This window comes from Furipterus horrens, unplaced genomic scaffold (assembly GCF_987537825.1).
Source record: "Furipterus horrens unplaced genomic scaffold, mFurHor1.1.pri manual_scaffold_7, whole genome shotgun sequence".
Lineage (NCBI taxonomy): Eukaryota > Metazoa > Chordata > Mammalia > Chiroptera > Furipteridae > Furipterus > Furipterus horrens.
Window position 1 is genome coordinate 83,284,824 of NW_028327177.1, and position 18,545 is coordinate 83,303,368.

Below are 18,545 nucleotides of genomic sequence, written 5' to 3' on the forward strand. Positions count from 1 at the left end.
ATTCTGCTCCTCTTCTGGTTGTTTGCTTAGTTTTTTGTTTTGTTTTTTAATATTCTGTTGTTGATAGTTGTGAGCCTGTTGTCTTTTTAATGTTGATACTTTTGATCTCCTCTTTCTTAAGTAAGTCCCTTTAACATTTTATATAATAATGGCTTGGTGATGATGAACTCCTTTAGCTGATAAATCATCACCACTAATACATCTTGATCAGTATCACAGATACTACATCATGGCTGAACGTTAAAAACATAAAGAACCTTTTATAGAATGTCCAGAACAGACAAATCTATGAAGAAAAAAAGTAAATTACTGGTTACCTAGAGCTAGGGAAGATTGAGACTAGGGGGACTAAGGAATGGTTGCTAATAGGTTTTGGGGTTTGGAGAGGGTGACAAAAATATTCTAAGACTGATTGTGGCGATGGTTGCATAACTCTGAATATACTAAGTACTATTGAATTATATACTTTATATAAACAAATTATACTGTATATAAATTATACCTCAATAAAGCTGTTCTTAAAAACAAATCTGTAAGAAACAGGTTCTTAATTTGATGTCTCTGAACTTCAAGCCTAGTGCTAATTACCGTAGCCATGAGTCACATGTGACCTTTTTTTGTATTTTTAAAAATTTAATCTTTATTTTACTTTTTTCCCATTACCATTTAGTCCCCTGTACCCCCTTCCCCCCTCACAGAAATCACCACACTATTGCCCATGTCCATGTCCAAAAAGCAAAATGGACTCATATAGGTTTTAAATTTAAATAAATTAAATTAAAACTTTAGTTCTTCATTTGCACCTGTCAAACAAGGACTGCCTAGAAAAAGTCTAGCCATCGTTAATATAACAAGAATGATTTGCATGATATCAATGTAACCTGGCAGCCAAGGAAAGTGGACTGGAATGTGCACACATGAACAATGATGACTTCACTATATTAGTCAGTGGGGGCGGTAGACACCATTGAGTGAGCATGTGTACTTTGTGGCTGTCACATTCAAAATGACTGAGGGGGTAGAGCAACAAATCTGCATCAAATTTTTCATTAAGCTTGAACATTCTTCCACGGAAATTATTCAGATGATTCAGAAGGCCTCAGCATGAAAAACTAATGATTAGAAGCTCTATCAAGACAGTGTGCCTGCTCATGCATCACACATCTCATGCAGAGTTTTTTGGTGAAACATCAAATCACCCAGGTGACTCAGCTCCCATACAGCTCAAATTTGGCACCCTACAACATCGGGCTTTTTCCAAAACTAAAATCACATTTGAAAGGGAAAAGATTTCAGACCATGATGAGATTCAAGAAAATACACGGGGCAGCTGATGGCAATTGGGAGAACTGTGTGAGGTCCCAAGATGCCCCCTTTGAAGGGGAATGAGGTGTCGTTGTCCTATGTACAATGTTTTTTGTATCTTGTGTCTTCTTCAGTAACTCTCATTTTTCATATTACATGGCTGGATACTTTCTGCTCCATAGCCACCTGTGGCTCATAGCTACTATATTTCACAGTATAGATACAGAACATTTCCATCACAGAAAGTTTTTTTAGACAGCACTGGCCTAGAGCATACATTGTAAAGCTTTCACTGGATCCATGAAAACTTAGAAGTGTACTCAAAACTTTTAGCATATTTGCATCTTTTTGTGGAAAGAAGTACATGGCTTTCATAATGTTCTCAAAGAAGTTAAGTATCAGTGTGAGCACAGCACAAAGCTGAACTAATAAATATCAAAGTAATAACCTGCTAGTCCTGAACTGAACTGAATTTTCATTTTGTTTGATGACTTGATTTTACTATCAAAAAATCTGTAGTACTGATTTTTGTTGACTCTGCCTTGCTTTCACCTGAGAAGCAAAAGATTCTGTAAAAAACCTCTTTAAATTATTATTTTTCTATTAAATCATAACAGACAAATGATTATGACCCAAAGCAGTAATAATTATGCCATAGCCAGCACTGTGAGGCTCAGGACCCCCCACCCCCAACCAAAGGAAAGTGAAAGCAAGTCTCACATTGTATTTTAATTGACATGAATGTGGTCAGATTGATGAATGATAATGATAAGAATGGGCACAGTGGTGGAGAGCCTCAGCACAGGAAAATCTGGGGATCTCTTTGGTAGCATTCAGGACATACAGCCACTTTTGACACATCCTGCCTCAGAATAATGGTAAATTCCATGGAGAATCTTTCAGAAAAAGGTCATCACAAATGGTAGAGATGGAAAGACTTCATATCTGAAATTCTTTTATCTTATCTGGCATACTGTGCTATTGCCAGCTTGCCTGAAAAAAATTGAAATCTGCCACCACAGCTGTTGCTACCACTGTATGTTTCTAAAATATCAACAACTGGCACCCCACAGTTGCTCTCTCACAATGATGAATTACTGCTTTGACTAAAGGGATAAAGCATGGCAACAACAAGCACGTGTGACCATAGCTGACAAATGGCTTGTGTCAAATTTATCTGGAGATAAATGTGGCCCCTTCTGAGGAAATTGTACAGGTGGATCCTCTTATAAATGTAATCCTTAGTCAAAACCAACAGTAATTGCTGTCCCAAAAGATCTCTGCTTAGATCACAACACCTCTAGCTTTTACCTCTCAATGACAAGGAGCCAACATTAATGATGCAATCTCCCTTCCCCTCTAAACCAGGAAGATTCCAGACTATTGGGTCAAATGCAAAATCAGGAGTGGTTCTTGGACAAGACATCAGGAGTTACTGTTAACAATGCCATTTAAAGGAGGAAATGGTTTTTTTCCCTTTAGCATAATATTCAGTTAATTTATCAGAAAATGTAGAGTCTGCTTTCTTTTTCCTTTAGACTCTCCTTGAAGTTGTCAACATGGCAGAGAAACTAAAATAATGAACCTTAACAAGCTTAGGCATGAACCCTAGCTCTACCACTCCCTTACTCTGGCCTTGGGTATGTACTCTGCTACTCTGAAGCTCAGTTTCCTGGTCAGGAAAAAGCAGTAGTGGACTTCTTGCCAAGATGGAGGCCTAGATTGACATGCTCATCTCCCTCCTCAACTAAGAAGGAATACAACTACTGCAAAACCAGAAATAACCAGAAGTTCCATATAATAAATGGAAGTCCAGTACATGAAGTTATAAAGAAGTGGTGCTCAGCCAGACAGGTAAAAGAGGCAAAGCCAGGGTGGAGAGGTCAAGCTGTGTTGACAGTGACAGCAGCAGGGGGAGGTGAGGAGTGGCTGGGGAGCACCTCCAGATGCAGACCAGACCTGTCAGCTTGTGTTTCCAATGCTGGGGAAGGCAGACCTCCATTGCCTTGGACTGTGAGGCCCGGAGTGGGTGGAATGGAGGAGGAGGCTCCTGGTCTCTCAGCGGAGCATGAATGGCAAGAATCCATCTTGGACCCCCATCCCCACAGAAAACACCACAGCATGGTAAGACGGGTCACCCGGTTGTGATGAGTGCACAGGGCTCCACCCCCTATAGCGTAGGAGGTGTGACAGCTCCACCCAGGAAGCAAAGGTAAACAAAACTGTCAGGATGACACAGATCATGATAGAGATCCCGGTGACGCAGCTGACCAGACAGCAAATATCTAATCTAATGAAGCAACAGATAGGAAATTTTTCTGAGGCAGTTTAGAGCTTTGATTATAAAAATGCTTATAGACCTGACAGCAGATCTTAAACAAGATGGGGAAGGAACGAAGGCTAGTCCTGCTGAAATGAACAAAAATACATACGAAACTAGTGGTGAGGGAAGGAAAACCAGGGATCAAATAAAAAATCAGAACATAGGGAAGGAACAAACAGTCAACCAATGCAGAAAGAGGAAACAAATGAGGAGGGGCTCAGAAACATATGGGACAGCTATAAGTGGGCCAACATCCAAATCATAGGGTTGCCAGAAGGTGAAGAAGAACTAGAAATTGAAAAATTATGTGAAAAAATAATGAAGCAGAACTTCCCAAACTTGGGGAAGGAAGTAGACTTACAGGTCCAGGACGCACAGAGTTCCAAATAAACTGGACCCAGGGAGAACCACACCAAGACACATTATAATCAAAATGTCAAAAATTAAAGATAAAGAAAGAATCTTAAAAGCAGCAAGAGAGAAGAAGAGAATTACTTACAAAGGGGTCCCAATAAGACTATCAGCTGATTTCTCAAAAGAAACTCTGCACGCAAGAAGGGACAGGCAAGAAATATTCAAAGGAATGAACAGTAAAAACCTACAACCACGATTACTCTATCCAGCGAAGCTGTCATTCAGAATAGAAGGGCAGAGAAAGTGCTTCCAGGACAAAGTAAAACTGAAGGGTTTCATCAGATCCAAACCACTGTTATATGAAATGTTAAAGGGACTTATTTAGGAGAAAGAGAATCAAAACTATGAACATTAAAATGAAAACTGTATCACAACAACCAAAAACAGAAGCTAGGGAACCAAAACAAAGGTAAACTAAGTAGGCAATGAGAGTGGGAAAAGAACTATATGTATGGGGAACATTATGGGGGGAGGTCAGCAAGGAAGAGGAAGCGGGGAAAAGGAGGGAGATGGTACAGGAATTAAGAAGCATAGTAGGAGGGAGTGGAGTAGACAGGAAGATGTTGAAAAGAACTATATGCACAACCAATGAGCATGGACTAAAAAGGGGGGACAATTGGAGGGTGGGGGGGTCACTGGGTGGAGAGGAGCAAAGGGAAAAGAAATTGAGACAACTGTAACAGCATAATCAATAAAGCATATTTAAAAAACTTTTTAAATGCATTAGTACAGCATCTGATTTAAAGAGCAATAAGATCAAATGATGGAATTTAAATACAATATATGAGAGTGCCTGGTTCAATGTCAGAATTCAAGATTTGACAGCTATTGTAAAGCCCCAAATTTGTGCTAATGAATTTCCACATATCTTATTTAATCTTAATTTTGATGCCAATGGATAAAATCAGAAAAAAAAGGACAATTATGGAAGGTATGTCTTGTAAAATTATTTTTGAAAAAGAAAACTACATTGATATAGAATATATGTCAGTAAATGTATAAGTTTGTGATCTAAGTTTTCATGATTCCTGGAAGAAATAAACTTTTTCCATCAGTTAGTTTTTCTCATCCTGTGTGGTGGATTTAGCTCTAGGTGGAATTGACCGAAATCCTTTGATATTTAGCCATTCACCATATGAACTAAACATTTTGCTCAGCTCAAGGCCACTGACCACAGGGCTGGGCAATGATGTCATTAACCTGCAAAAAGAATAAACTCTAGAGCAAAGAGAAAAAGCTCAAGAGTAGCTTTAGGAAACATGTGGTGGGTGGCTTTTGGAAGTCACAGGAGTATAATATGAGGAAATATGATGAAAAGATAAATATATTTCAGGACTCAAACTGTTTATTTCAAATGAGAGATGTATTTTTTTTTGTTTCCTGTAATGATATGCTACAGCTGATATCACTGATATAGTTATCTATATCAGTGATATAGTTACCTTGAAACTATAAAATTTGAGAAGTTGCCAACAAAATAATCCAATAAGCTTTATGATAAATTTTGTTTCAACAAAGTTCTTTTGAAGATTTAAATTAATGTAAAACTCATTTATTAATAGCTAAGAATTAAATTATATTTGTTGCTGACCTCTTTGGGGTTGGTCCATAAAAAGATTTCAGTTAAATGACAGAAGAGCTATTTAATAATCCTTACCTTTGGAGCTCTTCTCCAAAGATCATCACAGGCACAAGAAAGATACTGGATCCTCTATAACATGTGTACTTTAGATTTCTAGTTCAAGGAGTCAAATTGGAACTCAACACCATCTTACTTATCCATGTGAGAAAAATGTCTGTTTTCAGGGAAAGAAAAAGATCTTAAGATGCATCTACTCAATTCCTCAGTAATTTCTGAAGCATATCTTTTTCATTTAGAACCTCAGAATCTCTGATAAAAAAAAAATATTCAAGGACCCTCCCTGCTTTAGGTTTACAGATATGAAATAAGCTCAGAGAGAAGAAGTAAACTTCCCCAAGGACACATGGTCTTTTTGTGGTTGAGTTGGATCTAGCAGTAAGGTCTTTTGATTCTTGATTCAGTACTCAGTTCAGTTAATGAAATGACTAAATAGAGAGCTTGAGGGACATTTCTAATATGCTATGTTTCTTTTAAAAACATGGTCACATTGACTTTCATCAGCAAATTTATTTGAATCTTACTTGATTGCTCTTGTTTTTGACCAACAAAGTTCTTCTGTAAAATGACTTATTCAGTATTAACTTGTTTATAGAATATTATTAAATTGTCTATAGAATATTATTAATTTGCCTATAGAATAACTGAATATGTATGTAATTTTGGTGTACCAGTTAGGGTTATATGGTTATAAGCAGCAGAAACTGGACAACTTAGGCCCAAAGTAAATTTGTTGAGACATGAAAGCTCACCCAGAATCTGAGCACCAGTAAAGTACAAGACCCAGAAGGGGACACATAAGTTAGTTCTAGGATCTGGAGATCCAGGTAGTAATCAAATAAACACTTTCTTCAGGTGATACACAGTTTGTGCTGATGTTAATATTTTGGATTTTTGTTCTTATTTTTAATTTTTGTCCATGTATTACTCTGCTCATATTTGAGTTCTCAAGAGGCTGACTCCCAGTGGCATAGCTCCAGTCAGTTGTCTGCCTCATTCGGCGGCGGCAGCCGTCCGTCTCGAGAGACGATGGTGTAGCTTCTTAAGAGTCTATCTGCACCGCTGAGAATGGCTGTGCAGTTCGACTCGGGAGTGACATGGTATCTGTCTCCTCCCGTGTTGAATCGACATCTTGTGATGACGCTGAAGCTACAGAGCCTGGGCAGGGTAATATGGAGGGTCTGCTGTTGCCCATGCAGCAGACTCCCCCTCTCTTCGCAGCTGAAGGGTCCAAGGGAAAGACGGAGTCAATACAGCTTGGCTTCAGGTGCGCCGCAGGAGTTGCCGGTGTTGACTACAACGTCAAACCGCCTTAGGGACTCCGGCTCCGGATTTTCTGTCGGGGTTTACTCCCTTAGCCTTTCCCCTGAAGAGGTATGCCGCAAGGCAGCGGAGGTTTTTTGGAGTCAGAGTTTTCCTTCTCTGATGTACCCTGACTGGAAGATCGAACCAGCGACACTTAGCTCGCAGGCCGACGCTCAATCCACTGAGCTAAACCAGCCAGGGCATTCTGCCTCATTACATCAAAACAAAAATGTGTATCTTGGGAGAATGGGAGATTAGAGCAATAGAAGTTTGTTTTGGGGTGCTGTTAGCAATGGAAGGGCTAAATGATGCTGGGGCACAGAGATCAACACCACCACCCTTGGCTGTCCTTTCTGGTGGGATACATCCTCCTGGTGAGGCCTCTCTAAGTGGAAGCATCTTTAGTTCAAACACACCTTTTAGAAGATATGACCTATGTGTCTTTTATGTCCTTTCCCATCACTCTCTCTCCTCTCTGGTGCTACAATAAGGACTTACTAGGCACTCACTATTTGATTCACTTGGACTGAACCACTTTAACCAAACTCATTCATCTGTTGAAGTAGTAGTTATCTCATATTCGTATGGAATATTAAAGGTCAAAGTGCTACTTCCTAGATAGTTGAAGTAAATACTGTAGATTCTGCAATACCACATAAGTCAGCATTTAGTGTGCTAGCATCATCATGGTTAATGCAAGGAGTAATTCAAAGCACATGTACATAGGAATGTCATTCATAACAGTCAAGATATGGAAGCAACACAAGTGTCAGTCAATGGATGAATGGATAAAGAAGATGTGGTATATGTGTACACACACACACACGTGTGCACACAATGTAATACTATGCAGCCATGAGAAAAAAAGAAAATTTTGCCATTTGCAACAACATGGATGTATCTAGAGGGTATTATGCCAGACAGAGAAAGACAAATACTATATGATCCCACTTACATGTGGAATCTAAAAAAGCCAAACTGGTATAAACAGAGTAGAATGGTGGTTTCCAGGAGCTTATGGGTGGCAGAAATTGTTTATAAGATGAATATGTTCTAGAGATCCTATGAACAGTGTGGTATTATAGTTGGTCATTATGTTTGACACTGTACTACATTTTTTAAGTTGCTAAGAGTAGATTTTAAATGTTTTCATCACACACAAAAAAGATGTGATTATGTGATGTGATGGAGGCATTAGCTAATGCTATGGTGGTAATCAGATTGCAATATATAAATATATCAAATCAATACAATTTACACCTTAAATGTACACAATATTATATGTCAATTATATCTCAATAAAGCTGGTGTTGGGGGGAAGCTGATGTCCTCCAGCCAAATTCCCCAAGTTTGAGTAAATTGTTCTACTAACCAGCTGTATAACTTAGGCAAGTTACTTAAACTCAGATTCCTCATCTTTAAAAATGAAATTTTAATAATCATCAATTTTATATGAGGAATAAACTTTTTATATGAAAAATATGTAGAGCATCCACTTGATGGCAATTTAGTTGCTAATATCATCACAGAAACTTTCAGAAAGCATTGAAGTTTTGGTGAAGATGGGTTGCCTTTTTCCAGATTTTGTGGCCCTTGCTGGGATGGTGGCAAAAGATGGATTGTAACCATCAAGACCATGTTCAGTAAGCTAACTGCACTCCAAACTTTGTGCTGAAGGCTTGTTTTTCCCCTGTGTGTCTCTTAAGCGCTTCTTCAAATACTGCCTTTGCAATTTTTACTTTCTTTAAAGATATGAAAATTACAGGCACACTGAACCAAACTCAAGAAAGGTCTGTATTTCTTTCTTTCTTTCTAAGGGTTTGAATCTGCATTTACAATGCAACACACTTAAGCAGGGAATTGTCTTGTGATTATTCACTGCCCATTAATCAGTTTGCCCACTTAAAAAGTGACAAATGGTGATTCCTTTTAAGTTTCAAGGAAGCCAGCTTAATCTGGGCCTTCTGTTGGTTTGTTAGGGAAAGCAAATGCCCAGAATTGTTCTTCAGCTGCCTTTTGTTGCTCCAAGGTCATGGGAAAGTGAATGTGAGGGCTCCAAAGTGATTCATCATTACCTGATGAAGTAGTGTCACATCTAGGAACAGCAGTCCCACTAATGGCACTCACATTCTTCTGCCTATGAAATGATTCACTCAGGCAAATGCAGCAGTGACTCAGTGCAGGAAAGGTAATACGTGGTCACACCTGGGGTTACAGCTCTCTCCACCTGGTGCAATCCTTTACAACATTCTGTAAGTAATTTGCAAGCACATTAAAATGCTGTTTGAGGCATGTGCGGTGCACCAAGTGAAGCTAGGGTACAGAGGGGCATGTGGGGCATAGGGAGGCAGAGCCTCTGGACTCTGTGAGCCCTTGCCTTGCTTTTCACACTCCTACAGCCACCCCACTGACCTGTGGGACACTCAGTTTGCAGTTACCTTGTGCTAGGAGTGTGGAACAAAGTAGCTACAGTTATGCAAACTGCAGGCCATAACTGTAGGGAATATTAATTGTGCCACTTTGAGCATTTTTGCTTTTCTTCAGAGGAAAGAAGAAACTTAGGCCAATGATCAAAGGCCTCTGAGTAGCAGGTGAAGCAAGATTGATCTGATTATATGTATTTCTCTGATTAGTTTTCTGGTTTTGCCTTGCATTTTTAACTTTGAGAATCAGATGAAAGCCTTGTGCCTGGTTCCCAAACATGGAGAAGATAAATGAATCTGCACATCATTGAGAAAATCACAGCTCTCCTGAAGCCCAATACATGACACCCTAAGGTTTTACATGCCCCAGATTAAGAGTCTCTGACTCACAAAAATGTTAGATAAAATTATAACTACATTTTCTATAACAAAGTGAAAGGTTTTAGTCTATGGCACGAATTATGCTGAGCAATTTACATACATTATATCACTTACTCTTTGCAGTACTGTCGGGTAGGTCTTTGTCATTACCATTATAAGAAGAGGAAACTGAAAGATAGAGAGGTTATTAAATTGTCCAAGGTTGTACACTAGTAGCGGAAATCAAATGCCTACCTGTCTGAACCCAGCACGTACCCCCTTAACCACAATGCATGCTGCGGTATGCATGCTGCATACTAACCTTAAAAATGAGGCAACAGATACACTTAATGCATATAATTATATACTAAAAATGGTTAAAATGCTAAATTTTGTTATGTTTATTTTACCTCAGCAACAACTAAAAATATATTCCTCACACAGAACAAGATATTTGGAAATGTTCAATGTTTCCAAGTCTCATTAGTCTCTAATTCATCATCCCTTTTTCTAAAAAAGTAATGAAATAACCAAACCAAAATTTAGACAGTTCCTTTTTCATTACACATGGAAACACTAACTGCATGCTGCTCACACCATGGACCCACCCAAGTCCCTGTGTACTGTTGTCAAGACAGACCCTCAGCTGGTAGTTACTCTCCAATATGCCACAGTCTTGACAGACTCATGGAGGCCTTGAAATGTATAGAAGTTTTTAAGAAGTATCATTAAGAATATTCTATCCTTAAATACCAATATGAAAAATTATGTTGAATAGCAACTTGGAAGTCTCCTATTTCCAGTGCTAAGGGCTCCCTAGAGTAGTGGTTTTAGGGCGTGGCCCAGACTCGATCAAACCTTGCATCTTCTTACTAGTTCTATAATCCAGGGGAGGATTGAACTTCTTTATGGTTTGTTTCCCCACATCTGTAAAATGGGAATGATAGTAAGATAAACCTTCTGTGATGGGAGGATTAAAAAGATAATACAAGTAAACTATTTTGTAGAATGCCCACTCTGTGCAGAGTGAACACTTAATAAATGCTGGTGTTGGTGATGAAAGTCATGATGATCTCAGATGTTATTAAGAATCTGGAGATTCTCCTGAATCACTTTGGCATAGTATCTTATGCCGTGCTGCCTTTGATAATCCATCCCCCTGGCCATGACTTCTGTAGGATCTTCATTATTGACAGAAGAAGCTTCTTTTCAGTGTTTGGAGGTATAGTTGAAGTACACTTAAATATATATATTTAAGGCGAATGATTTGATGAGTTTTGAAATATGTATATGCCTAAGAAACAATCACCACAATCAGGATAATAAACATATCCATTGCCCCCCAAATTTCCCTGTGCCTCTTGGTCATCCTTCTTGCCATCTCCCCACCAATGGTTCTCCCCAGGCAAACCCTGACCTGCTTCCTCAAAGAATAATTTTAAGGCATAATGAAGCATACAGGGGTTTCGCCTGCATTTTCTACTTGACTGAGCATATAATTTTGTTCTCCTCTTAAATTTAACTACATATTTATCTTCCCTTAAAAGTGTGAGAGGTTTTTGGTGGGTAGAGTTTCTGCATAATCACCTTTCAATATCTATATATCAAACATGTTAGCCTCTCCTCACTTTGAACTCCTTTGAGTTATCCTGTCAGATTCAGCAGACTCCACTGCCATTATTTGTGCTGTATATTATGTTGAGAACAGTCCTCTCCTTACAAAATAAATATTTGTTTCAGTATTGCAGCACAGTATTATCATTTTAAAAGACATTTTAGGCAACTGTTAGGTGTCCAAGTTTTAAGTAAGAGTCAAACGATCACCCTAGCTCAGGTGTACCTTCTAGAAATGGTTCACTGAATCCACAAGGGAGGATAACTATGTCACAATTTTTTCCTCTTTCTTGTAGGTTTCTTTTAACATCAGTTGAGATACACACCTCAATTTCTAAAAACATTAAGTGTAGAAGGAAAGATTTGCATCTTAGTACACAAGAAATATGATAATCATAAATTCTTGTTTGATATTGTTATTTAACTTTTGTATTGTTTAAGTTATTTTCTTTCTGTTTAAGAAGGAAAACTATAAGTTATATTTCTTTGTACTCCATGAAAGGCCTAACATAGTGCTCAAGTGTGTATGAACCCACAGAATTACATAATGCCATAATGAGAAAGGAAGGCAAACTATTTAATCTAGTCATCCTATATTGCTCATTCAGAGAGGCACACAAAAAGAGAAATATCTTGCCCAGGTTCATTTAGTCTTTCCAGAGTCAAGATTTGATTCCTGGCATTAATTTTAGTTGAGTGCACTATTGTCAGAGCCGGGAATGGATGTTTTAAAATCTCGCCATGAAATTCTTACATGCACTAGAGTTGGACTTGCTGCATACATAATTCTCAGAATTTACACTCTTGATTTTTCTAGTTTCAAAGATCAAAAGATTGCAGTGAGCCTATGAATATAATTGCTTATAATTTTGTTAAGCCACATAGGGGAACTACATATTGCAGGCCACAAAACTAGTATTTGGATGTGACTAAATTATCTAGTAACTGAGGCTTACTGACCACTCTACATTCACATTTAAATCTGCTTCCTTCTTTCCTTATTCATTCATCCATTCAGCCATTTATTTAAGCTCTTCTTTTACCAGGTGCTGTTGTGAGATCCAGACACTGTTATGACAACACAGCACTGGGTAAGACCGGCAAATTTCCTGGTACCTAGTACGAAGGAGATAAACAATAACTGAGTAAACAGAAAATGAATAAGACAGGCCAACAACACTACAATTGCAAACTTTAATAAAGATTATGAAGGAGGATAATGACAGACTTCCAGCCAATATGGAGGCCTAGACAGACGCACTATGTCTCACTCCACAACTAAGAAGGAATACAACTACCTCAAAACTAGAGACAACTAGAAGTTCCAGAAAACCAAGCTGCATGGAAGTCCAACAAACAAAGATATAAAGAAAAAATACTCATCCAGACAGGTAGCAGGGGTGGAGATGGGGTGGAGAGGACTCAGTGTGGTGGCGGCAGCAGCGGCAGCAGCAGCAGGTTGGCGGAAAGTGCAGGCACACATTTTAAAAGTCAGGAGGTACACCTTTGGAGTGTTTCCAGCACCACCAGACCGCATAGCTCATGGTCCCAGTGCCGGGGAAAATAAAGCCTCATTGCTTTTGACTGTGCAAACCAGTGGGGGTTGGGGCGGAGGAAGAAACTGCCAGTCTCTCAGCAGAGTCCACTTGTTTAAAGGGCCTCCATGGCCCTAGAACATCTGCAGACCCACCCACTCTGGGGACAATGGCTAGGGCAATAGCTAGAGAGGTGCCAGTCCCATATGGAGGTGAGAGAAGTGCCTGGAAAAGGAGTGAGTGCTGAACAGGTGTCTTTATTCCTTCTTGGAGCCCTGCCCCACACACAGCACCACAATGTGTTGAAATGAGTTACCTTCTACTGACCAATACCTTCTACTGACAGACCAAAGACTCCACCCTTTACAATGTAACAGATGCGACAGCCCTAACTAAGAACTAAGACATAGAGGCAAACAAACACAGGAGCCTGTCAAAATGAGGAACCAGAGAAGTATGGCCCAAAGGGGGAACAAATCAAAGTTCCAGTGGGAGAACTAAGTGACGAGGAGATAGCCAACCTAACAGATACAGAGTTCAAAACACTGGTGTTAAAGATGCTCACAGACTTGACAGATATGTTTGAATATGACAAACGCATAAGGAAAGAAGTGAAGGCTATGCTAAATGAAACTAAGAAAACTCCACACAAAACCAGTGGTGAAAGGAAGGAAACCGGGGTTCAAATCAATGATTTGGAACGTAAGGAAGAAAAAAACAACCAACCAGTACAGAATGAGGAAACAAGAATTGAAAAAAACCAGCAGAGGCTTAGGAACCTCTGGGACAACTTTAAATATGCCAACATTTGAACCATAGGGATGCCAGAAGGAGAAGAGGAAGAGCAAGAAGTTGAAAGCTTATGTGATTAAGTAATGAAGGAAAACCTCCTAAATTTGGTGAAGGAAATAGACAAACAAGTCCAGGAAGCACAGAGTCCCAAACAAGCTAGACCCAAAGAGGACTACACCAAGACCCAAGAGGATCTTAAAAGCAGAAAGAGTAAAGCAGAGAGTTAGCTACAAAGGGGTGTCTATAAGACTATGATCTGATTTCTCAAAGAAAACTTTGCCAGCAAGAAGGGACTGGCAAGAAGTATTCGAGGTGATGAAAAGCAAGGACTTACAGCCAAGATTCCTCTATCCAGCAAATATATCATTTAGAATGGAAGGGCAGATGAAGTGATTCCCAGACAAGGTAAAGCTAAAGGAGTTCATCATCACCAAGCTATTATTATATAAAATGTCAAAGGGACTTACTTAAGAAATAGAAGATCAAAATTATGAACATTAAAATGACAACAAACTCACAACTATCAACAACTGAATCTAAAAAATAAGAACAAAATCCAACTAAACAAACCAGAATAGGAACAGAATCATAGGTATGGGGATCACTTGGAGGGTTATCAGCTGGGAGGGGGAAGGGGGAGAGATGGGGAAATGGTGCAGGGATTAAGCATAATTGGTTGGTACAAAATAGACAGGGGGAAGTTAAGATAATATAGGAAATGGTGAAGCCAAAGAACTTATATGCACGACCCATGGACATGAACTAAGTAGGATGGGATTGCTGAAGGGAAGAGGGGTACTGGGCAGAGGGGAGCGAAGGGGAAAAAAAGTGGGACTACTGTAACAACATAATCAATGAAATACACTTAAAATAAAATAAAAAAATAAAATGACATACATAAAGCACTGAAAAAAATTATGAAGGAAAATAATGAAAGTTGTATTTATCTTGAAGCCTGAAGGATAAACAGAAATCATAGGTGAAGAATAACTCCTATCCACTGATGTAATCTCAATATTTAATTTGGACCCAAACCCAGTGTAATAGCATATTTAATATTGACTCCTACCACGTGTTTCTGAAAACTAAAATTTGTCTAATGCTTTTATCCCAGATATTACATTCCTGATGCATTAAAGATTTTGAATAAACATTTCACAGGTATTCTGAGAAGCAATGGAACACCTCTGACAGGGAATTAATAGCTCATGAACTAAAACTGTAATTTTTTCCTCTGTATCCCCAGCCCTACCTTAGCACTGGCCAAGTTACTGCAAGTCTGGAAACTCTTTTTAAGTGTCTGAAGGAACTTTATATGCTGGTCACTCTGATCCATGATAAGTTGGGGTGTCCTCCAGAATGGAGCTATTCAAGAGATTTTGGTACGTGCTCCTTGTGAAGGTTGAGGATCGGCTATAATATGCCCATGCCTCTCATGAAGTTTCTTTGAGTTTCTTCTGAAGGAAGCTGATTTCTTTCATTTCTGCCTCCTTCATGAATCTCACCCAACTTTATTATTCTTTTAACCACTCCCTTTGAGGAAAGTATAGTTTCCTTCTCAAGTATATATTTGGATGGAGGAGTTTAAATTACACACTGTTTTCTAGGCTACTCGACTTAAAAAATAATGCATTTTGACTGTAGATGTGAGGTGGGGCGGGCTAAGGGAGAGCAATGGGGGGAAAATGAAAGCAACTGTAATAGAAAAACAATTTAAAAATGCACTTTAGTCTTTCCAATTTGAGGTAAAACATCCTGAAATGTACAAAGACATATGTTTTTCAGTCACATATAACCATTGTTTTGTTTTTAGCACAGAACAAGTTTCCTGGATTCAAATCCTGGCCCTGATATTTTATTAGCTATGTGACATTGGGCAAGTTACTAAACTTCTCTGTGCCTCAGTTTTATCATCTGTACAATGGACATAGTAGTACTAGGGTTGTGAGAAGAAAGTGAAATAAAATGAGGTAGTACATGTAAAGTGCTCATATTAGTTCCTGGTAAAGAGCAAGCCCTCAATAAGTTAGCTGCTGTCATTTTTTCTGGTCTATTTACTAGTAGTTGGTATCTGATAAGACAGGATGAAATCTTCTCAGAAATGAATCACCTTTGTTCATATATACCACTGAAGTGTTGCCATCATTCTCTATATCAACATCAGCCCTTAAATTTCAGAAAGTTGAATTCTTCTTTGTGAACTTTAATGAAAATAAATTTTTAAATATTAATTTTTTTTCACTACCACAAATTATGCAGTCAAGTTTCCCACATTTGAGGAAATTGCAGGGGTCAGCACATCCGGAGTGCAATGGATAAGCTTCGCCCTGGGAAAACCACCTTCGTGATCATGGTATCTCCCCTGCCAGGTAAGTAAATATTACTTTAAAAGACTAAATTTTAGCCTTGCCATACAGTCAATAACTCATGCGCAAATCATTTCAGATTCTTTATAAATGATTGTTCTTAGATTTGCCAAGAATGCACCAGGACTTTGAACAAGAGGCAGCTTATTTATGTACATATTATTTAAAACTTCACAACAGCAATGATAGAACACATAAGCCTTTATTCTGCTTACATTTTAACTTATTGCTTTCTGCCCTTTCTCCCCATCTCCCACTAACAATATATGACAAACATCGTTTCAGGACAATATATAGAGATCAACTGCAGTCTTTTTAATGCAATGTTTTTTATACAGATAAGCCAGGTCACCTAATTCTGTCTCTGTGGTGAATTATAATATTGATTTTTTATTTCAAACCAACCTTACTTTTCTGGGATAAACCCCACTAGGTCATGACATAGCATTCTTTTTATATGTTTCTGGATTCAGTTTGGTAGGATTTTGTCAAGGATTTTAAATCTTGTCCATGAGGCATATTTCTTTGCAACTTTTTTTCTTCGTGATGTTTTTGTCAGATTTTAATAACAGGGTCATGCTGCCTTTATAAGACGGGAAGTAGTCTCTATACTCTATTTTTAAAAAATAATTTGTGTAGAATTGGTATTGTAGGAGGCCACAAAACTCTGAGGTAGGCCCAAGATGCTAATGAAACATGCATCAAATGATAGGGTGTATAGCTCTTCTGTGCCTGTGTAGGTCAGTGCCAGCCCCCCAAAAAAGTTCAAAGAAATCCCCAGCTATATAAACCAGACCCCTGGAGCAGTTCAGGGAGCAATTTTTTCCTCTGGTATGTGCTCTCTTGAGGCATCAAACTTTTCTTTCTCTTCCTAAGAAACCTTTTCTTGTGGAAACCTGTTTCACCTACTCTCTTGATTTCTATCCTGAGAGGAGCAAGAACCCTCCAGCTGGTGATAGTATTATTTCTTCCTTAATTAGTTGATAAAAATTACTAATAAAACTATCTGGTCTTGGAGTTTTCTGAAATTGAATTCAATGTCTTTAGTAGAAATAAAGATAATCAGATTTTCTGTTTCATCTTGTATTACTTCTAGTAAAATGTATATCTTAAGAAACTTGTCTATTTCCTGAAGTTGTTGAATTTTATGAATTCAAGTTGTTTATAATATTCCATAACCATCTTTTTAAGGCCTAGGACCACACACACACACACACACACACACACACACACACACACACACCAGTCAAATTAGGAATATGGCTTTGTTAATTCTCCCTATTGTGTGTGTGTTCTATTTCATTGATTTCTAATTTTTATTATTCTCTTTCTCCTAGGGGATTATTTTTTCTTTTTTCTAGTTTATTAACTAAAAATTTAGACCATTGGTTTTAAGCCTGAATTCCTTCCTTATATAATACTGTAATATAAAGCTATAAATTTTCATTTAGCAATACTCCACTTATGATATATTGTACTTTCATCATCATTTAGTAGAAATATTCTCCAACTTTCTTTATGAGTTCTTCTTTAATAATTGATTTATATAGAAGTGTAGTATTTAATTTCAAATACTTGGGATTTATATATTTTTTAAAGCTAATTTCTAATTTAATTTCAATTTGGTCAGAGAATACATTATGAATGATTACAATCTTTTCAAATTAGTTGGGACATGTTATGAATCACCAAATGGCTGTGGTACATGGATAAGCATGTAAGCTCAAAATACATTTATATATTCTGCGTTTGTGAGGAGTGTTCTAAAAGTGTCGACTAGTATAAGGGGTTAATAATATATTCAGATCTTCCACATCTTTACTGAATTTCTGATGTAATTGTTTTATCAATTGCTAAAAGAGGAGTGTTAAAATATTCAATTGCAACTGTGGATATGTCTAGTTCTCTCTTTAAATCTGTCTATTGTTGCTTTGTCTGTTTTTAACTCTTATTAGGCATATTTATATTCATGTGTGTTATGTCTTTGTGATGATTGTACCCTTTTATCTACATGAACTGTTCCTATTTATCTCTGGTAACTCTCCTTATCTTGAAGTCTACTTTGTCTAATGTTAATATATTCATTTGAAACTTCTTATGCTTACAGTTTCTATGATATATCTTTTTATCCATTTATTTTACCCAATTTCTTTACATTTAAAATGTGTCTATTGTAAACAGCATGTGGATAGATTTGCTCTTTTTATCTATTCTGACACTTTCTGCCCCTTAATTGGATTGTTTCGTCTATTTAAATTTAATTACTAATATAGTTAAATTTAGGTCTATCACTTTATCATTTATTTTCTCTTTGTTTGCTCTGTTTTTGTTCCTCTATATCTTCTTTTCAACCTTCTTATGTATTAATTGAATAGTATTTTAGAATTCCAATCTAATTTGTCTATTGGCATATTAGTTATATCTCTTTGCATTTTTAGGGTTGCTTCAGGGAGTACAATATACATCCTT

General features: G+C 37.8%; 1 non-coding gene across 1 annotated transcript; it reads right to left on the reverse strand.

Moving 5' to 3' along the window:
• Nucleotides 1-15,916: 15,916 nt before the first annotated feature.
• Nucleotides 15,917-16,087, reverse strand: LOC150004720 (U1 spliceosomal RNA). Its single transcript, XR_016512507.1, has one exon. It is a non-coding gene; the product is annotated as a U1 spliceosomal RNA (small nuclear RNA).
• Nucleotides 16,088-18,545: the final 2,458 nt, after the last annotated feature.